Raw genomic sequence first — 22131 nt, 5'->3', positions numbered from 1 at the left:
GTCAGTGAACCTCTGTATCTAGTTGGACAATCTGAGTATTCTAAAGTTAAACATACAGCACACTGATGTGCATCTCAAGCCATGGTCCAGAGAGATATTATGTTATTTTTTTAAATGTGTAATAGCACTGTAGAGGGTTGACCTACCTATTCAAATTGTTATGTTCCGTGAGATTGACGCATAGTAGCTCTCTTCAGAGTGTCAGATCTACACCCAGTTGAATTGATGTGATCAGCACATCCCTGGTATATTTTGTTGGGTCCTCACCCACAGGTACCACCTGTGGCCTGCTTCATAATCTGACCCTCAACCTACTCACCTAGTGTGGGTGGACGGGCTCAATGCGTTCATAAGCGGAGCGCATAAACTACTGCCCAGGGACTAAGCTTAGAGTTAAAATTGCCTGCCGGATCCTAATATCTTATTTAATCAAAAGGTCCCTTGGCAAGGTTAAAAACAATGAGATGCCATAGGGGTGCAATGGTCCTAGGCATCTGAGGTAGACATGTTCCCCGTTCTAATGCCCTGTGGGTCAGTCTGGTTTCTTCAGGAGCAGTAAATGTAATAATCCCTATGAGGTCAGTTTGCTATTTTCAACCACTCTTGCATGCGTTCGTACATAAATTCACTAAAGCATGCACGCAACTATACAGACCATTGATTGGACTTTTTCCTTGTTATGGTCTGAATTAGAAGAGAAAATAAACATAATTGATCAGTGCAATTGTATATGAGTCATAATCATGTGCAATCTCCCTATTTGTGCTCGATAGCATGCACACACTTGTAGGAATCGCTCAACACGTACCTATATACTCATTTAAAAGGCACATCAGACAAAAGCTAAATTGCACTGCACAAAAAAATTCAAACTGTGTACAAGATGCTCATAAAAATAGTTAAAGTAGGTTTGAATGTACACCTACATAGCCTACGTATCTATTAGGCATCATAAGATCAGGGGTTGAGACAGTCCCTGTAGTCGCACACAGTCCGGAAAAGCAGTAGTTGTAGGGTTGCTCTCAAAAGAATTATCGCAGTGTTAAATCGATAAATTTTTTTTAACCACACACTATTTACGGGGGTAGAGAGATAAAGAGCAAAAAGGGGGGTGCACTACTAGCGTTTGTATGAGAACCCTCACTCACCCTAGGGTGACATGCTTCATCATAGGGTCCCCTCCGCACACTGTGGGCGGAGTGGGGGGCAGAGTGCCAAGAAGAAGTGAATAAAACGATCTCCTGGTTGGCGAAAAACTTTATTCTGGTGCCCCAGTGGATAGAGATAAAAAAGCAAAGTAAAATGAGGAAATGGATATTACCCTATCTTATAGTTGACATGTTTCTGCAATGTAAGGCTGAAAAGTTCAAGGCATTCGTCAGGACCAAAGATTGTATGTCACTCTGCTATATGTAAAGTATAATACAAAAGAAAAATATATATAAAAATATTAGGCCATACAGTCAGCTCAAAAGCTTTTCTTGTGGTACCATCATCTTAAACGGTCCAAATGACATCAGTATATAGGCAAGGATCCACTCAACTGTCATCAGACTTTCATGATGTGTCGTTTGGACCTGAGGATTGCTAGCCTCACGTGACTGCGTTTGGATCAAGTGACCAATGGCCGAAAGTATGTGTTGTATTCACTGGTTAATTAGCCAAATTCTTTTTGACCCTTGCATTATTAAACAACCAATGTGCTTCTCTGCATCACTTATATGTAAGAATTGCACGCATGTAGGAAGTAATGTTTCCTGCTGCATTGATAGTTTGCCTCTATCTTTATGTGGGGAAGCGCATCTCTGCGTCCCGCCGATAACTCATCCGGCGTCTTGTGTGCGTTGCAGGGAGGCTGTAAAATGTAGTCCCGTCTTCTGCATCGGCGCTGTGATGTGAATTTATCTATGTGGCAAGCAGGAAAAAAGAGTGTGGAATCTTTCTGTGGTTTACAGAAAGGAATGTTTATTTGTCACACAAACGCAGGTTGAGTGAGTCTGCCATGTGGACTAGGGTTATGCATATTGTGTGTACATCTCTCTTATGTGTATTTCTTGATGAGCTTGCAAGTGGAGTATCAAACAGGCTCTTTTATGGTTGAAATTCTAAATAGTTACTATTAGCTGCATCAAAGCTTCTTTGGCGATACATGGACCGGCCCTGAATATTGGAGTGCTAGAGCCAGGAGGGAGGGGATGCCAGGCTACATTAGCCAAAATACCATTAGTGTTTACATGCTTGTATGCTACAGTATGTTCCACCATGGTATATCAACATTCAGGCCTTTTAAGTGGGTGGACAATCTGTAAATCCACTGTTGCTCTTTTTCAAATAGAATCCTTTCCGGTTTGTCAACACCTGTTCCAGAATGACCCATTTAATATCTTTAACTGTGTGTTTCAATGTTAAATAGTTTTCAGCCATTTTCATAGTGTTGTGTCTGCCACCAAAGTTGCTCATATGCTCACCAATTCTAATGTTAATCTTTCTGATTGTCATCCCTGTATACTTTGTAACAGCGACAGGTTATCATATAGATACACAAACTGCAATTGCAAACAGGTTATGTCCTATCACCTCTGGCAGACCTAGTGCATTCAATATGGTATTTGGTGGTCTTGGGTTGAATCTAGGTCTTGTGTGAACCAGAGAATCTTGCAGAATCTTTGCTCTCTTGTGGGAAAGTAATGGATAGTCCTATTGTCTCGTACCTACATTGACTTGGTCAGATGCAAATGATATATGTAGTCGCATATACCAATAGGGGGGGGGGGGTTCTTTTGTCTTTTGGGGGTTTCCAATGATGCGCCCCTGTTTTTTATTTCTGGTCCTTATCCTGTTTTTCTGAATTATGTTCAGGGTATTTACCTTTTCTTAGTTTGTTCACCAGTAAACCTGCTTGGTGTTTTAAATTTCTAGCTGCAGTTCTTTTGAAGACGCCGGAACTGCCCATACAATATATTTTCCCGTACAGGGTGAGGGTGAAAACTGTGAAACCTTACAAAATAGTTTTTAGTATCTGGTTTGTGGAAAGTGTCAGTTTGTAGTTTTCCCGGTTCATGAAAGATGGTTATATCCAAAAATGTGAGTCTTTTTACTTTGTGTGGGTAAATTTAAGATTCTTGTCTTGGTTGTTTAACCGTGCAGTAAAACGTAACGCTGTGTATTATCACCTTTCCATACCACAAAGATATAATCTATGTAGCGTTTCCAGGTTGTGATGTGTGACTGCTAGGAGTTGTCACTATGAAGAATTAGTTTTTTTCTACAGTGAACACATACAGCCCAGCCACACTATGGGCAAAGGTGCTCCCCATTGAAGTCCCATTGGTTTGCAAGAGCAAAGTCATTAAAAATTCAAAGAAATGTTAAGTGCGTGCCATTCGTGCCCATAACATCACAAAATGTATTGGGGTAGGGTGGTTCCATTCTTCCACTCGTAGAATTTTTCTGGTGTCCTCAAGGGTAGTAGCTTGATGAAGGCTTGTATAAAGACTCTCTACATCCAAGCTCATCAGTAAGTTCTCATTCTCGAGGAGCTCAAGAACATTAATATGGGCATGGAAGAGTTTTGGGTCTCTAATCTAGGTTTCAGTCGTCTCTACAATTGGTTTCAGAAAATAGTCACAAAATTGTGACAGAGGCTCTAGGTGTGATCCTATCACTGAGACTATTGGTTTTCCAGTTGGTGGGTCATGGTTTTTAAGAATTTTAGGGATACTGTAAAAATCGGTGATTCTCGGATTGGTGTTTCTTAAAAATTCTTTCTTGTTTACCAATCCATGCTTCGCATTCTGCATTTTCAGTCAAGAAAATTTATTTGTTTTAAATGCGGGAGTCGTGGTAATGTCTAAGATCTTATAATTCATTTCATCCACAAGTAATCTCTGGCATTCAGTTCTGTATGCCGTGGTGGTCTGTAACACAATTCCCTTGCCTTTATCTGCCGGTTTGATAGCGATATCTGTATCTTTTTGTAGTTTATATAATGCAGCTCTTTCTGCAATACTTACATTTTGAAATGAGTGATTTGTGTTGGTATCAAGCTTTTCAATTTCAGTGTATATTGCCTTTTCAAAGGTTATGATCTCTGCAGGGGTAGTGTGTGTTGGAGACTAGTATGTTGAGTTTTTGCGCAGCCCTGTAGTAGTCTAAGCTGTGTAATTCTATTCACCAAAGTGGGCTTTGAGCTGTAATTTATGGAAAAAGGCCACCAGTTCACAGTGTAGGTGATACATAACTTAGGCTGGTTCTAGACACAAACCCAAAGCTTTATTCAGTGTCTGTGTCACTGTGAGGGTTTTATTAGTCTGATACATCACTAAGTTGTTGACGTGCTGGGTCCCCTGCTGCGGGTGGGACATGCTCAGAGTCTGTACTTTTAAGTCTTCTATGTCCCATTGAACCCTTTAGTCCTTTTTAGGTCTCGCCTGGCATTGGAGCACGCATGCGCTCCTCGCCTGCGAGAGCTATAGTAAATAAGTCTGTTTCCAGAAGGGAACTTGAGCCCCGCCCCTCATTTCCATTGGGTAGCATCAGCGTTTATGGTAAACGTTGGCTTCCCATTGGAAAGGAGTTTTTTTTGTTGCTTCCCTTTGGCTTTTTGCTGGAATGGCTCACCTGGTTCACGTCTGTCGTGAGGACTTTTCTCACCTGCTTATTTATTTACCAAGCAGATAAGAAAAGTCTTCACGACGGCCGTGAAGTACGAGACCGTGCGCATGCTGTGCGCATGCAAAGCAAGCAATGGGGCTCTACTAGAAATGTGACCCCTCTTCCCACCCACCTTCCCTGACCTCCCCCCCCTGGTCTCAATGACCCTCCTCGCAACTTATAGCGACTAGGGCCGAGCCTTGCAACTTCCTGGCCAAGACCCTGTTGAGACACCCACTCTCCTTAATTAAAAAATACAACGTCACTTGGTGACATTCCCGATTTCGGGCACACATCCTTATCGTGTTTTGCAGTGGGAATGCATAATACGGGACACAGCCCTTAATAACTTCATCCGCGGAGATCTTGACCAATCGGCCTCTGCTATCTGGGGAGGGAGGGTTCGACATAGGGCGAGGAGTCCGGACACCCCCAAGGGTGACATCATAGCATATGGTACCTCCCCACATCCCTCATCTTACCACGCACCCCCCTCCTTTCTCACCCTCCTTCCTCTAGTCTTCCACCCCCTCCCATTTTCCATCCCCTCCTCCTATCCTCCTCATCCCTTTCCGCTGTGTGGGATCCGGTGCTTCTGCTCCGGGTCTCACAGCTTGTCCCGGGCGGAGGATGGCGGGTCCCAGCAAGCGAAGGTTGTAGAGTCCCGGCGCCGCTGTGGTCGCCTTGTGCCTCGTGCTGCTGATCACATCTGTGCCCCGAGTTGCAGGCAGAGCGCGGAGGATCCCGGGTGGAGACCAGAGGAGGAGGTCGGGGAGCCCGAGACATCATGCACGGGGGCCTTAGACCTCTACTTTGTATGGGCAAGTGAGTCTCGCCCGGGATAGTGCGTGTGAGACTGTGTGAGGAAACTACGCAAGGAGAGCCTAGGAGAAGGAGAGGGGTCAAAGGAGAAGCCGGGACTTGGATGGGTGGCGAGACCAGCGGGTTATGCACAGTAGCTGTGTCAGGGAGAGCTAAGTGAGTTAATAATGGGAAAAGTAACCGGGCAAAACATGGTTGATCAAGGAATAGCAGATCTGACAGCCATTGGGCAGAGTGGAGCTGCTAAGCGGGACAGAGAGGAGTCTAGGGAGGGGGGCACAGTCTGAAGAGTTAAGGGGCCAATGCAACAGGATAAATAAAGACTGATATATATCGTCCCACGCTCCCGAACAGTAATGTCAAGAAAGAAACGGCCAGCACACCGGTGTCGTGATCTTGCCAATATTTTTATTTCCAAACTCCCCAGCACCCCCGACAGACGCGTTTCGCTCAAGGCTTCGTCAGTGTCGTCAAAAAAAAAAATAAATAAATAAATAAAAAAAAATAAAAAAAATATATATATAGAGAGATATATATATATATATATATATATATATATATATATATATATATATATATATATATATATATATATATATATATATATATATTATATTATATTTATTTATTTCTAACCTGTGTGAATGAAGGGGGCAAGTTTGTGCTGCTTCCTGTTAAACAAGCAAGCCCCCCACCCCCCAGCTGCTGTGCTGGGCTCATCCCCCACACTTTGATGGAGGGCCCTTTCACACTGCCACAATCAAGAGGTCATCGTTTGGTAGAACCTGGTGAGCTCGGGCACATTGGCGTGCCCACAGCAGGCCTTCAAGTACAGGGCCAGTTTATCTCTCTGCTGCATCCACCCTTTGAAATTCCCCGTCCCCTCTATCTGCGCCTTATTTGCATGCCAGTTTGCATAGAAGAGAAGTACTGTTGTTAGCCGAGTGTGTTAATGCTGCTGCGTAGAACCTTCTGTAACCTGCGTTACATGTAGCCTGCTTTCCGTAACAATGCAGATGGCCAGTCTTGCATTGGTCCTCGTGGCGTGCAGAAGGCGGTGTGCTTTCCCACGCTGGGATCTGCTGGGAGACCATTCGAGTTGTGGAAAGTATTTCACATGGTGTTGATGTCATAGGCTTTCGCCTTTGGGTCTAGGTTTGGTCTTTGTTTTATTTTTAACCGCCTGCGTGCGGCAGGAATTCCAGCCCTGTGCTGCACATTCCAATCGCGGGCGTGGTCGTGACTGAACCATTCCGTCATCAGCACAGCCCAACCGTGACTCATGACGGAATGGTTCCGTCATGAGCATGGAAGGGGTTAGAAAGTCGGTTGGTTGAGGTCCATACTGTTTTTTTCTACGTTTTTTCGTCTGCATAATTCAGCTTTAAGGCCTTCTAGGCACTGCTTATCTTCTACATGTTTCTGATCATCTTTGCCTCCGTGGATCCACTTTTCCTTGACTTCTCCCAAGAGGCCGCCTCAAGTGGTGAACGATGGATCGTCCAATGCAGCCAGTCCCGGTGACCATTAATGTCTCTGCATTTCCCAAGTGTTGCACTATCTTCAGGATACCTGTTTTCTTTCTGCTGCAATGCTCAGAGATATTGACCTAGGTCCTACCTCTGCCGCATTCTTTCTCTTTTATGAAATGTCATTCACTTCTTTATTTCCCTTGTGCTTCAACACGTGTCTCTTTCCCGTGTGCTTCACCCCATGTCTCTCTATCCCTTGTGGTCTACCCTGTATCACTTTCCCTTTTGCTTCAGCCTGTGTATCTCCTTCCCTTGTGCTTCAGCCTGTGTCTCTTTCCCTTGTTCCTCAGCCTGTGTCTCTCTTTCCCTTGTTCCTTAACCTGTGTCTCTCTTTCACATGTGCTTCAGCCCGTGTCTCTCTTTCTCTTGTGTTTTTTTTTTTACTCTGATAAGCGCAGCACCGTCTTCACAGACACCGCGCTATGAAAAGTTAGGTTAAAGCCATTTGCTTTGCTAATGGTATTGTATAGCAAAGCTAATGGCTTTAACTTAATAAAAGGCGAGACCTATTGCATTTATAATGCTTGTTTCGTTTTCCTCTGTGGTCCTGACCTCTGCCTAAAAAGGTGGGCATTGGTTGTTTAGGAATACTGAGGGTATTATTGGGTTATATGGGGGCCCAAGGCATCATGTGTTGGTCATGTCGTGGAAAAGGGGCTTAGAAATCGAGAGGAACAGGCCGGTAATTATACCCTTGCCAGGGCCTTGCCCAGGGTCTCCTATTTCTAGGTTTGCTTCCCCATTTTTGTTCACTGTTACTTCCCCATGATTTAGAATCTGTTGATCTATTGTCCAATGAATTTGTCCCAGATAGATCAGAGCTTACATCTGTCAGTAAAATGTAGTCTGGAGTGTAGGAATGATCTACTTTACTGAAGGAATTTTTTTTACCATCCTTCTGAAGTTTCTTTATTTTTGACTGTCAAGAATTCTTTCTATTAATTGCTTTCTTTATTTCATCTAGCCTTTTTTTAAATAACTTTCCTTTTCTTTCGCTCTCAAAATATAGACAGAAGGGGCTAGCTATATAAACAACAATGTATAAACGACTACTACTCATTCTATGCTCACCCTATAACAGCGGTTGTGATTGTATTCTTTATAAAAAATAATTAAAACACAAAAACGTTGCCCTCATTTACCCATTACTGGTCTGTATTTCCACCAGTATGGTTTCTGACAATTTTTGTGCAGTTTTTACGTTTCGCTTGCGTTGTGTTTTTGAATTGAATTGTTTTGTATTAAATAAATCTAAAGAGGGACTTACATCCCGCCCCCTTTCTTTCATTGCTTGTATTATTTCCAATGCTGGACACTTTTCCTCTGTTTCTATGGGCTGTAGCACACTGTTTCCTGTGCCCTCGAGTTGTTCCTGTGCTCCTCTGAGTTTCCCGGGGCCAAAGTACTGTTTCAATCTGGGTTTCTGGAACTATTTTGGTAAAGGTTTTTACCTGCACAACAAGCATTTAGAGCGTCAATTTATAGTGTCTGGCTGTACGCCTTTCAAGCTCTCAACGTGCACCTTCATGTGCCTCGTCAGCTTCTGCTCTTATTATTATTAGCTGTGTTGCGCTGACAACGTGACTTTAAAACTGCCACTTCTCAGGACCTTGCCTTTTTTAGGTCTCGCCTAGCTAATGCGTAAGCAATGCTATGCGAGATATTAAGTAAGGGGCTTTTAAAAGTGCTCCCAAAGGTGGCAGGCGGATCGGGTACAGTGCATGTGCGCCGGGCGCGCGCACCATTTGTCAGCCTGCGTGATCACTTTCGCGGCCGCTTTGATGTTCTCAGTGAGCCTCGCGCCCACTGAGAACATCAAAGCGGCCGTGAAAGTGATCACACACACCCTGTACTGCTTCCTTCCCAAGTGTTGCTTCCCACTACTACACTAAACTTGCATAACCTTCATCACCAATCAATACTATCCCATTGTTGTATAATTATTGTAACCCGTGTATGGGACGAGGCTACACCCCACACTAGTCTCATGATGCAAATTTACTTCATATCACATCTAAGACTCAGCGTGACCATAATTCTGAACTTCCCAAATGTCACACTTTTTTGCTGTATTCCCATCAAATGCATCTAAATCTCCTTTCGCGTCCTTCCTCCCAAGAAACCCCATTTAATCCTGATCCCTACTCCAAATTCAAATTCACCAAACGTATAACTCGAGTTACGTTTTCTAGTAAACTTCAGTGATGCGTGTCGTGAGAACACAAAGCCAGATTACAACGTCTCGCCCTGCCACACTCCGGTGCCTCAGCACAGCACTTGCTACTTCAAACCGATGCGGCGCAGGCTCTCCAACCACAGCTCAAACGATTCCGGGGGACGATGGGGGCGTGGGGTTCTTCTGGAATCAATACAGTGCAATGAAGGGTATTCTTACAGATGCATTGACTTAAATAATGCAAGATGCATTGTTCGTCAAGGCTTTCTGCAGGCACTTTTAATCCTTTGAGTACCACAGGAAACTGAGAGGTTTTGTATTTACTTTCCTCGCTGACAGTTTACGTTGAATTCTTATTTTTTAAACTTTACGTTTTGTTTTGTCGAAATAACTATAACGAAGACCCGTTGCCTCGCTGGAATTGTGATGTTCTTCTGAGAAGTTATGTTTGTGTTACTATATTTTTATTAACCATTTCCGCTCGAATGATTAGGGTGCGTTGGCCAGAAGCAATATCGTAACATCACGCTCTAATCCCATCTTCTGTGAGGATGAAATTGTGTTCATTACGTGATCTCTAGCTGGTTTTTGATTGTACTTCCTTATTAGAACTCTAATGGAGTGCACCTCTTTGCAGTTGCCTTCCCTCTGTGTCGTCGTTTACCCTGCCCTCTACGTTGTCCTGCTGCCCCTCCCCTGTTGTGTCTCTTTCTGATAGAAACAGGAGAAATCACTGCGCTTGGTTACGTTTTAGATGTCTACAGCTTAATTTGCTCGAACTGCAGTGGCTATTTCATAGCCAGCCACAACATAACTCTTCTTATCAACTATTATATGGAAGATTTGACATTTCGCTTGATTCCAAGCATGGAATCTACACGCTCATTCATCGTTATACAGTTTTCAGTGCAAGTGACACGTCAGAGCAGTCGCTGTAAGCTTCATTTTAAATTGAACAACAAAAGCGCTTCGGACGCTTGATATTCTGCCGTCTGCCCCAGGCAACATATTTAGCTGTGGTCTGGGCTCACCACTGCCGCCCTCAGGGGGATCGCTGAATTGCTGCTATGGTGACTTATGTTGCTTTCATCCCCGCGTCCAGTGTTGCATATCTGCTGTATCATATCTGCCAGGACCGGCCCCAACCTCTGTTGTGGCTGAGCAGATTTAGTCTCTGCCACCTTAAACAGCACCGGCCCTTGGACATTGTTTTCACCAGCCTTACAGGTCTGTTGTGGCTGGTGAAGACCTATGCATGTGCGCTATGGTCAGCTGACCGCTTGAGTGAGCCAGAACTGCCCCCTACAGAACAGACACTCCTGTCTGCCAGCCCTCACTGAACCTCCGCAGCCTCTTCACGTGTAGCAGGATGTCTTAATTTCAAATTCCTACCGCGGTCACTGCAGCCGGCAGAATCAATAATTAAAGGACCTCCATGACCACCTCAACCCTGCTCCCCTCACCTGCTCGTGGGGGCGTCACCGGGGGCTTTACTACTCATGATTGTAAAGTGTTCCCTGCACGGACTACAATGATGATAGCAGGCACCTTGTGTCTAAATGCATAAGGCACAGCTCTGAGACAGCGTGCCATGCCATGCCATGCCCTCAACGGTATTTCAACCTATAGCTGCAGATGGGTCAGCATCATCAGTGTCACTGTGCCCGCCTGACCTCTCCCGACTGGCAACTGTCTGCAGCATATCACATCACAGCACTGTCAGAGCACCTGTCTGCAGTGAGTGACTCCACACACTTCAGCTACAGCGACCAAGCCGAGCAGCAGGAATTGGCTACAGCAGCACTGTTCATGACTGCGTTGGAAAGTGAATAATATGTGGAGATTTGACTCGCCAGTAGCGCAGAGGGTTAACATACCTGTTGCAAATAACATGTAATCTGCATATGACAAAATATTATTTCATCTGGAAAGCTCACTGGGTTACAGCTTTTATCACCGATCCTTTTGTTACTTGCGATTCATTCAATCAATTAATCAATCATTGAACTTGTAAAGCGAACTACTTACCCTTGAGGGTCTCGAGGCGCTGAGAGGAGGGGGTGCTGCTACTGCTCAAAGAGCCAGGTCTTGAGGAGCATCCTGAAAGTGAGTAGGTCCTGGGTCAGCCGTAGGTGGGAGGAGAGGGTGTTCCAGGTCTTGGCGGCGAGAAAGGAGAAGGATCTGCCGCCGGAGGTCGTGCGTTGGATGCGCGGGACGGCGGCGAGGCTGGCGGAGCGGAGTTGGCGGGCGGGAGTCTGTTGTTCAGGTAGACTGGTCCGGTGTTGTGGAGTGCTTTGTGTGCGTGGGTGAGGAGCTTGAAGGTGATCCTCTTGTCGACGGGGAGCCAGTGCAGGTCTCTTAGGTGGGAGGTGATGCGGTTGCACCGAGGGATGTTGAGGATCAGGCGGGCGGAGGCGTTCTGGATGCGTTGCAGTCGTTGTAGGTGTTTGGCTGGGATTCCTGCGTAGATTGCGTTGCCGTAGTCCAGCCTGCTGCTGACGAGGGCCTGGGTCACTGTTCTTCTGGTTTTGTTCGGGATTCACTTGTAGGTCCTGCGAAGCATGTGGAGCATGATGTAGCAGGAGGAGGACACGGCGTTGACCTGTTTCGACATGGAGAGGGAGGAGTCTGTGATGAATCCTAGGTTGCGTGCGTGGTCCGTAGGTGTCGGTGCTGTTCCTTGTGTGGTTGGCCACCAGATGTCGTCCCAGGCGGAGGGGGTGGGGCCGAGGATGAGGACTTCCGTCGTATCGGAGTTCAGTTTTAGGCGGCTGCTCCTCATCCTCATCCACTCGGCGACGGCTTTCATTCCCTCGTGGAGGTTGGTTTTGGCGGTGTGTGGGTCCTTGGTGAGGCAGAGGATGAGCTGGGTGTCGTCGGCGTAGGAGATAATGTTCAGGTCGTGCTGGCGGGCCACTTGTGCGAGGGGGGCCATGTATACATTGAACAGGGTCGGGCTGAGGGATGAGCCCTGGGGAACGCCGCAAATGAGGCCTGTGGCGTCGGAACGGAAGGGTGGGAGGCGGATTCTCTGGTGGGTTCTGCCGGAGTGGAAGGACTTGGTCCAGTCCAGGGTCTTCTCCTGTATTCCGGTTTCTTGGAGGCGTGTTCTTAGTGTGTGGTGGCAGACCGCGTCGAAGGCGGCTGACTGGTCCAGGAGGATGAGGACTGACGTTTCGCCGTTGTTTAGTTGGCGCCGGATGTCGTCTGTGGCGGCGATGAGGGCTGTCTCGGTGCTGTGGTTTCATCTGAATCCGGACTGGGTTGGGTCTAGTATGTTCTTGTCTTCGAGGTGGCGGGTCAGCTGTATGTTGGCGATTTTCTTGATGACCTTTGCCGGGAGCAGGGAGATGGGCCGGACGTTCTTGAGTTCCTTGGGGTCTGCCTTGGGCTTCTTGAGGAGGGCACTGATTTCGGCGTGTTTCCAGCTCTCCGGGAATATCGCTATGTCGAAGGAGATGTTTATGGCTTTCCGTAGTTGGGGTGCGATGGTTGCGTCTGCTTTGTTGAAAACATGGTGCGGGCAGGGGTCTGACAGGGATCATGAGTGGATGGACCTTGCGTGTCTCGTCGTTGTTGACGTGGGACCAGGCGGTCAGCTGGTTGGTGTTCGGAGAGGTGGCTGTCGTGGTCGCGGCGGACGGGGTGTTGAAACTGTCATGGATGTCGGTGATCTTGCGATGGAAGAAGGTAGCCAGTGCGTCGCACAGGTCTTGAGGGCGGGATGTCATTGGTGTAGGTGTTGGCGCTGGGGTTGGAGAGCTCCTTCACTATGTTAAATAGCTCTTTGCTGTCGTGTGCGTTGTTCTCCAGGCGGGTTTTGAAGGAGGATCTCTTGGCTGTTCTTATGAGGTGGTGGTCCTTGTGGGCTGCGTGGCTGTCTTGTGTGCGGTCTAGGAGCCATTTCTTCTCCAGCTTCCGGCATGCGGGTTTGGAGGTCTGGAGTTCTTCGGTGAACCAGGCGGCTTTCTTGCTGGGGTGGTGGAGGGAGCGTTTCTTTAGCGGGGCAAGGGTGTTGGTGCAGTCCTCGATACACTGTCTGAGGTTGCGGGTGGCGTCTTGGTTGGTGGGGTCGGCGGGTGGGTTCTGGGCGAGGGTGTAGGTCAGTTGGTCCACGGTGACTTTGCTCTAGCACCGGCGGGGCAGTTGTTGGGTGCGGTGGTGCGTGGTTGGTTTCTTTAAGGTGAAGTGGATGCAGCGGTGGTCGGTCCAGTGGATTTCGGTGGTGTGGTTGAAGGTGACGTGGGTGCTTGTGGAGAAGACTGGGTCGAGCGTGTGTCCGGCGGCGTGGGTGGGTTCGGTGACGAGTTGTCGGAGGCTGAGGTTGGAGAGGTGGTCGATCAGGGTGGCGGAGTTGGCATTGTTGTTCTCTAGGTGGAAGTTCAGGTCCCCGAGAAGGATGTTGTCCGTGGAGGCGAGTGCGTGGGTGCTGGCGAGGTCGGCGATGGAGTCGCTGAACAGGGCTCTGGGTCCGGGAGGTCTGTAGAGCAGTATTCCTTTGAGGGTGGTTTTGGGATCGGTGTGGATCCGGAAGTGGAGGAGTTCGGCGGAGTTGAGGGAGTCTTCTGCGAGGGTGCGGACTTGGAGGGTTGACTTGTGGACGATGGCTACTCCTCCTCCGATTCCGTTGGTGCGGTCTCTTCGGGAGACCTTGTAGCCATTTGGGATGGCTATGGCGATGTCCGGTGCCGAGGAGTCGTTCCACCAGGTCTCGGTCAGGAAGGCAACGTCTGGGGTCGGAGGTGTCGAGCAGGTCCCAGAGCTCGACGGCGTGTTTGCGTGCGGATCGGTTGTTGAGGAGTATTCATCTCAGGTAGTTGGGTCCGGGCCTTGGGGGCTTGGTGGTTGTGTCGCAAGTGAAGTTGCAGCTGTGGCAGGAGAAGGGTCAGTGGGTGTGTTTAGGAGCGGCCTGGAAGCAGGGGAGGTCCCGGCCGGTGTTGAGAGCGTGGAGGGTGTCGGCGTCGTATCGGAGTCTGGCGTTGTGGAGTGCTCGGGGTTCTGGCGCTGTGCGCGGTCCGCGCAATCGGCGCACCCGCAGCGCGCATCCGCTCTGCTTCCGGGCGGCGGTCGCTATTTGAGGTGGAGAGGGAGGGAGGAGGAGCTGGGAGGCGGGAGCGGGTCGGCGAGGGGCGTGGCCTCAGGAGGCAGCGGCGGGGATAGCCAAGGGGCGCAGAAGGCAAGAGGGGGTGGGGGAGGCGAACTGGCGGGAATAGAGGTCAGAAAAGGTGGCAGAGAAATAAAAAAACAGAAAAACACAGTCCAATCACAATCAGATCCTCGGCTAAATAGTGACAATGAGCAGTGGCGGTCCCAGTGGCCGCGAAACTCGTGCTGGAGGGCAGCGCCGAGGTGACGGTCAGGTGGAGCAGGGAGGCGGCTGGGGGGGCGACCTGGCCTGCAGACGGGTCAGGAGTCCGCCTCTGTCGCCTGCGTCTGTGTCTTGTTTTCATCTGTCAGATTCCTTCTGACAATGGTGAGTTTTTGGATACCGACGCAGTAGCCTCATTACTCCACATTCATTTTGAATTTTTTAGTCGCTGTTTAGGTAGTCTTATTGATGTGACGCGTTGTCACAGTTGAGGTTGTATCACAAGGTCACCTCAGTGATGGGCCGCGGGTAGCGGTCAATTGAGTTTGCAGAATTGTCAGCATGTTTCCTCAAAGAGTCTCGTCTTTGTCTATCTGGTACCTTCTGATGGTGTTGAGGTTTGGGTGCCTGCCAAGGCGATTATGCCGTCGACAGTGAAAGGGTTTTTCGCCTGCCGGCGGCCACCTTTTGAGGCGGAGAGGGAGGGAGGAGGAGCTGGGAGTCGGGAGCGGGGCAGCGAGGGGCGTGGCCGCAGGAGGCAGCGGCAGGGAAAGCCAAGGGACGCAGAAGGCAAGAGGGGGTGGGGGAGGTGAACTGGCGTGAATAGAGGTCAGAAAAGGTGGCAGAGAAATACAAAAACAGAAAAACAGTCCAATCACAATCGGATGGTCCGCTAAATAAGTGACAGTGAGCATCAGTGGCGGCCCCAGCGGCCTTGAGACTCACGCTGGAGGGCAGCGCCGAGGTGACGGTCAGGTGGAGCAGGGAGGCGGCTGGGGTGGGGGGGGGGGTGCGACCTGGCCTGCAGACGGGTCAGGATTCATACATTTCAATCTACACAGTGACTTAAAAGTTGTTGTTAAAGACATCAGCTGCATAGTGTAGGATAGAATGTGATACTCTTCACCCCCCCATTCTTTCATTATCCTAATTTTTCTACAACGTGCAATTTGTGTAGAAATGCGTTCTTAATAGTAAATCGACCCCAACTACTGTAAACCACCATAAGCGAGAGAGAGACTGAGGCAGACAGGCAGTTTCCGAAAGTGTGACAGTTTAAAAAAAATAAATAGAATTAATCCGTAGCTATAGCATTTGAGGACTCTTTACCTACTTAGAAACATTCTATTTTTGGGAAAGGGCTCAATCGTTTGTATTATAAGCAGCCAATTTAATCTTGTATGTTGTTGCTTGCATTTGAATGGTCCAACGTGTTTTATTTTTAGCTATGCGCGTATCCCCCTGAATCACAAACGCTAGCGGGTCTGTACCTCACTTTTTGTTCGTACCTACCCGTGCACCTTGCTCTTCATTTCCTCTGCCTGTCCGCGCACATCTGGAAGCGCGTAGCGTACAATATCCTCTCCCAAAGTCATGGTAGTCTGCTGCTCCAGACCGTGTTAGGCGGAGCCCAACAGCTGCCTGCCCACATTCCTTTAAAGCTCTGCAGACATGTCCTTGAATCCTTTAAGCAAACTGCTTCAAAATTAAAATCCCACCCCGCCTAAAACACTGCACTAACCGGAACAAAAGGCAAACTAGAGCACCCCGAACTGTGCTTGGTTCGCACACGTTCGCAAACACAATACGGAGCTACCAAAACACAGTTCATCATGGCAACCTTCCTGGATCTGCACTGGGAGATGATGGCTGAACAATACAGCAGATACGCTGAGTGTGAGATCTGCACCCAGGGATGTGCCCAGGACTCCGATTAACCTGGGTGTAGATCTCACACTTTGAAGAGATACACTATGGGCCACGCAACAATCTCGTAGATAAGAACATAACGAGATTACAATAGATAGGTCAACCCTCTGCAGTGGTATCACATGAGAGAGTTTGGGAGGCGAGGGGTCTTACCTAATTATAGCGACTTGCTGGTCCACAGTGTTGGTATACATTAAGCAGCGGACTGCTGTAGGAGTATAGCCCCAGTGGTATTACTTCGGCACGTTTGGGAGGCTGAGGCTTCTTAACTAAGTATAGCTTCTCGCTGCTCCATAGTGTTTGTATATGTGTTTAATGTGTTCTGGTGTGAAAGAGTGGGAGTATCTGCAGTTTGGCAGATGTTGATATGGCTGTTTAATGTCTTCCTCTTCTTTAAACATGTTGTTTTGCAAACTGAACTTGTGAACCCTGTGTAGATAAAGGTCATTACATTTTAACTTTAACCAGAATTTACATATTTCTTTAGTAGTTTACCTCCTATTAATTTATCCTTTTCATTCTAACGAAATCATTTAATGATTTAGAGAGAACAAAATCAGAATCTGTTTATAATTTTCTAATCATATGAAAATATAACCTGAATATTGTCACCTTACTCAAGCTAATCGGATATATAACTGATGGTATAATTTTTTTTCAGCACTGTTTGAAATGGATCCGAAAGGAACAATGATGTCATCAGCTGTGTGACAGTAGGTTAAAATGTTTCTTTCTTTAATGTCTCGAGCAATACTTTTGAGCTACTCTTAGGGACAGTTTAACGACTTTTAAAGAGAAAAACCATTAATAAAACTTGATATGAGTAAATGAAACACGTTTGATTGTTCATCTTGAAGTTTACCTTTAAATATGTGATAAATAATTTGCTCGTTAGCTAATAGGGGTCTTTATCAAAATAAAATGCCCTTTTCTAGCTGTCCATGCTGTTCAAAGTAATCACAGGTAGAAAATTGTTGAGCACATGTCAGCAGAGACATGAAACTTGAACCAACTTCTGTATGCAAAAGGTAGGTATAATTTTTGATGGTATCGTGGTGACACGTTGAGAGAAGAAACAGCCTACGGGGACTGGACTCTGTGTCCCAGGCTGCACCATTCTTCTACCAAGCAGCAGGAGGAGGGTCCTGAACAGCCTTAAGGTGCTCTGTAGCCCCGCAGCTCGGGCTGCGCTTGGGTGAAGAATGGGCCAAGACCAGGCCTGTCAGCGCCCAGGAGAGGCTGGGCTGGGCCACCTCTCGTGACTGTAGGACAAAGCATCTCTGGAGGATCGTGGTTGATTATCAAAGCCTACATTGGACTGAAGCAGCTAGTCACTGCACTGACCCACACAGCCAGAGACACGCTCTACCCTGCCTGCTCTGCTAGGGAAAACATCAGCTACAGTCACACCACCGAAATTTCCTGGACAGACCACCACTGCGTACATCTCGCCTTGCCACACCCACCATACACCACCACCCCCCCCCAAGTTGCAGCTGGATCAAGGCCACTGAAGAACTTCTCATCAACTCCCTCAGTACAACCACTCCGCCAACACTGCAGCATGCAACCTCCTCCGATGGATCTCCTACTTCACCAACACCCCTGAAGAAAAGACCAGGCAAACAACACTCCAAGAAAGCCAGCGGCTTCACTCCCGCCCTCCACAAATCCAGACACACCTGCAGGCGACTCGAGAAAAGATAAAAAAACAACAAAACCCCGGAAATCTGTGCTACCTTTAAATCTGCCGTAACGCACCCCACCCCTTAAAAATCACAAAGAAAACAGCCCTTGAATATGGAATCGGTGCCAATTCACACAGCAGAAAATAACTCTTTGCCATTGTCAAGCAAGGAGTTTGCGAGGCCCAGCGGTGAGACTGCAGACGTCTCGCCCTCCCAAGACCTTTGCAACAAACTCGGCACTTTCTTCCACCACAAGATCAGGCAAATCTATGACCGCTTTGACACCCTAGATCCTGGCCACTTTGGCCACCACCACCACACGAAACCACGCCACACCCCAACAGACTGTGCTCTGCTGGACCCCGCTCATAACATAAGACACGCTCAAGACTATGAAGAGCATCCACTCAGGAGCCCCGTTGGATCCTTGCCCGCACCACATCTTCCACAAAGCAGCTGCCGCCATCGCCCCCCCCCCCCCCCCGACCCGCAGCTCTCATCCTACTGGATCTCTCGGCCGCCTTTGACACAGTCTCCCACCGCACCTTAATCACAAGACTCCACAACGCCGGCATCCGTGACAAGGCACTGGACTGGATCCACTCCTTCCTTCCCAGCTGGCCTCCGCGAGTCAGACTACCCCCGTTCCTCTCAGAACCTAGAGAGATCAGCTGCGGAATGCCCCAGGGCTCCTCCCTGAACCCCACCCTCATCAACATCTAAATGGCCCCTCTCACAGCTGTCGTCAGAAGCCATGGACTTAACTTTGTATCCTATGCCGACGACACCCAGCTGATCCTCCCCCTCACCAACGAGCCCAAAACTGGCAGAACCAACTTCCACAGCGGAATGAAGGACGTTGCTACCTGGATGAAAGCTAGCTGCCTCAAGCTCAACTCGAGCAAGACTGAATTACTCCTCCTGGGACCTACCCTTTCAGCCTGGGACGACTCTTGGTGGCCAGCTGCTCTGGGATCCCCTCCCACTCCGACGGATCATGCATGCAAACTCTTCATTTTTCTGGACTCATCGCTCACAATGAGCCGCCAAATCCACGCAGTTTCCGCCGCCTGCTTGGAAAGACATTCAGATGGATCCCCACAGAATCCAGAAAGACGACCACATACACATTCCTCACCAGCAGTCTCAACTACGGCAACGCACTCTGTCTCGGCATCACCCAGAAACCGTTCAAGAAACTACAGAATATTCAAAACGCCACAGTCAGACTGGTCCTCGACATCCCCCGACAGAGCCACATCACACAACACCTTCGACACCTCAACTGGGTCCCAGTCAACAAGAGAATCAACTTCAACCTCCTCACACATGCCTACAAAGCTGTCCACGACGAAGGACTAGCAAACCTGAACCATACCTGATCCGCCCAACTCGCCCTAGCCTCTGTCCCCATGATCCACAAGACCAGAACAGGAGGAAGATTAATCTCCTACCTCGCCGCCAAGACCTGGAACACCCTGCCCCTCCACCTCCGGTAATCTGCATCGCTGACCCAATTCAAGAGGGCCTCAAGTCCTGGCTTTTCGAATGATCCTACAACCAGAAGCGCTTTGAGACCCTCCGGGGTGAGTAGGTGCACTATACAAGCCCTTGATTGATTGAAGCCTGGAGAATCCCTTATCAGGGACTTGGCCTTTTGCTTTGTTGTTTTGCCATTTTTGCATATTTCCTTGAGGGATACCCTATTTTCAGGATAATCTTTAGCTGCACTATTTTGCTTTTAGAGAGGTTTGCTTGCTATGTAAAAAATTAAAATGCTGGGAGTGGGGTGAGGGAGATAAAAAACAAAGTAACTAATGCACAATAGTGCTCCACGCTGGACATCTTTCTGGCCAGAGCAGTAGGGTCATCTCTAAAGAAATTGATTTAGCAGAAAGACAGTTGTCCCTAGACAAAGGAGAACTATTGCCCTTCCCAATTCACCCCCACATTGTCCCAGTGCTTCAAGCAATCTAGTTATTACTTATTCGCACTGGTGGAGGGTGACCTTGCCTGGTGGGCCCGACTCTCCCACAGGCTGCAATTTACCTTCACTCCTTGCATATTAGTGAAGGAGGCCCTTCTGCCCACCGGAAGCAGCAGAGTAAGCGCATTTGCAGCGATAAGGCTGGAATCCCTAGAAACCATGACAAAAACACCTGCAACCATCCTGACCCTGTGTTTGGGCTATGGGGAAGGAAGGGTAGAAATTAACTACTCTAATTGGGACCCGTTACTTGGGAAGATATAAGCTCTGACATTTGTGTTACCCCCTTGGTGGATAGAATAGCCGGTCTTGAGAAAGCGATTTTAGAATTAACTATTTGTAATAATGTGTTCCTCATGCCACCAGGGTAGAGGAAGCGGAGGTAACGAATACTGCCACCGCAATGGCAGACTGTCCAGGGGCGCATGCTCGGTGGTACACATTCACCAAACCGGCTATTTCAAACATTGATTGAATAGGTATAACCCGATATTGGTGGTGGTGAACGCCGGCAAGAAGCTGAAAAGCCTAGGACAAGTGGAAGAACGCATGGGTTAAACCACTCTAAAAAAAAATGCTAGCTGATGTGACTGAGTTGCAGAACTACAGACCGATTTCGCTCCTCCCCTGCTGTTCGAAGGTTCTGGAGACACTGGTGAATCAACAGCTATCCCTCTATCTGGAACAACACAACCTTCTGGACCCTTCCCAGTCCGGCTTCCGTGCATCACATAGCACGGAGGCAGCACTGTTGGAGGTTACGGACACCATAAGGTTGACACTGGATAGAGGAACTCCAGTGATCCTAGTCCTCCTTGATCTGTCAGCAGCGTTTTACACCATCTCGCACAAGATACTGCTTGACAGATTGAGGGGGATTGGGGTCAAAGGCAGGGCCCTCAAGTGGATTTAAAGCTATCTATCAGAGCGTACTCAGAATATTCAGTTGGACTCCTTTGCATCACAGACCATAGTGGTGGACATGGGAGTTCCTCCAGGATCAGTCTTGAGTCCCACCCTGTTCAACATATATGTGACTCCCTTGGCTGATATCATCAGAGGCCATGGTTTTGAGACCATCTCATATGCTGACGACAGGCAGCTAATTGTCCCCATTGAGGAGGACATTATGTCAACTCGATTAAAATTTAAAAGCTGCCTGTCTAGCATTGCGAGTTGGATGAGGAGGAATTTTCTACAACTGAACTGCTCAAAGACAGAAATCCTGCTGTTTGGGAAGGCTGAAGCAATCTGGTCTCCTGAGTGGTGGCCTGCCGAGCTGGGGGAAGCCCCTGCGCCCAAAAGTTGGGCTAAGAACCTTGGCATCAGGATAGATGATAAACTATCAATGGAGGAGCAGGTGAAGTCATTGTCAGGTACCTGCTTTGGTACGTTGAAGATGCTCAGGAAGATCTTTCCATGGATCCCCCCTTTCAGCGAGAAAAACCCTCATCCAGTCGCTCCTGGTAAGTAGACTGGACTATGGTAACTCATTGCTGGTGGGAGTAAGGGAGGACCTCCTATCGAGGCTGCAGGTGGTACAGAACACAGCAGCCCATCTGGCCCTCAACAAGCCGGTGCGGACCCCTTCCGCCCCTCTACTGAACCAGCTTCACTGGCTTCCATCCAGAAAACTAGCTATTTTCAAGATGCTCTGCGTGGTCTTCTGAGCACTACAGGGGAAAGGCCCTGCCTATCTCAGAAACAAACTCATATGGTATCAACCAGCCCGACAACTAAGATCTAGCAATGGTAGCCTTTTGTGTATTTAGAGAATACACAAGAGAAAGCTCTCCCACCCATCCTTGCCTTATCTGGCCGCCAGCCACTGGAATAACCTGCCACAGAACATTAGGGCCTGTGGTGAACTAACCAGCTTCAATAAACTTCTAAAGACATGGATATTTTTGATGTGCACGCCCACCAAGTTCCTGTTGTCTCAAAGCACCGAGAGATCCCCCTGGGGATGATTTGCCTGTACTTTATAAGTGAATAAATAAATAATAAGTAAATAGGAATACCTCCCTTACAATTGAACTGGAAGTTCTGTCCATGCAAGTTGATGTCACTATTCGCTCCCGACTCAATCTTCCAGCTGACTGTTGCCCCTATGTAGTTATCTTAACAAATGTTCCATGTCTGTTGCATCCACGGCGGAATCAGATGGTGAACTCAAAAACAAGGTATTCCATTGGTTAACCAGAAATTCAGATTTCAGCATCTCAGAATAAAAGGATATTCTCCTTGTTAGGAGA

General features: G+C 48.0%; 1 protein-coding gene across 4 annotated transcripts in view; it reads left to right on the top strand.

Annotated features, from left to right (window-relative positions):
* HELZ (helicase with zinc finger) overlaps nucleotides 1–22131 on the top strand; it is a 1775655-nt gene that overhangs the window by 72006 nt on the left and 1681518 nt on the right. For all 4 annotated transcript variants that reach the window (XM_078654323.1, XM_078654320.1, XM_078654322.1 and 1 more), the window contains exon 2: nucleotides 16863–16914. The gene's annotated coding sequence lies outside the window, so the exon portion shown is untranslated. The remainder of the gene's footprint in view (nucleotides 1–16862; nucleotides 16915–22131) is intronic.

The sequence above is a fragment of the Lissotriton helveticus genome, chromosome 7, assembly GCF_964261635.1.
Source record: "Lissotriton helveticus chromosome 7, aLisHel1.1, whole genome shotgun sequence".
NCBI classification, from domain to species: Eukaryota; Metazoa; Chordata; class Amphibia; order Caudata; family Salamandridae; genus Lissotriton; species Lissotriton helveticus.
The sequence above is the reverse complement of the archived record's forward strand: the minus strand, read 5'-3'. Positions and strand labels throughout refer to the sequence as shown.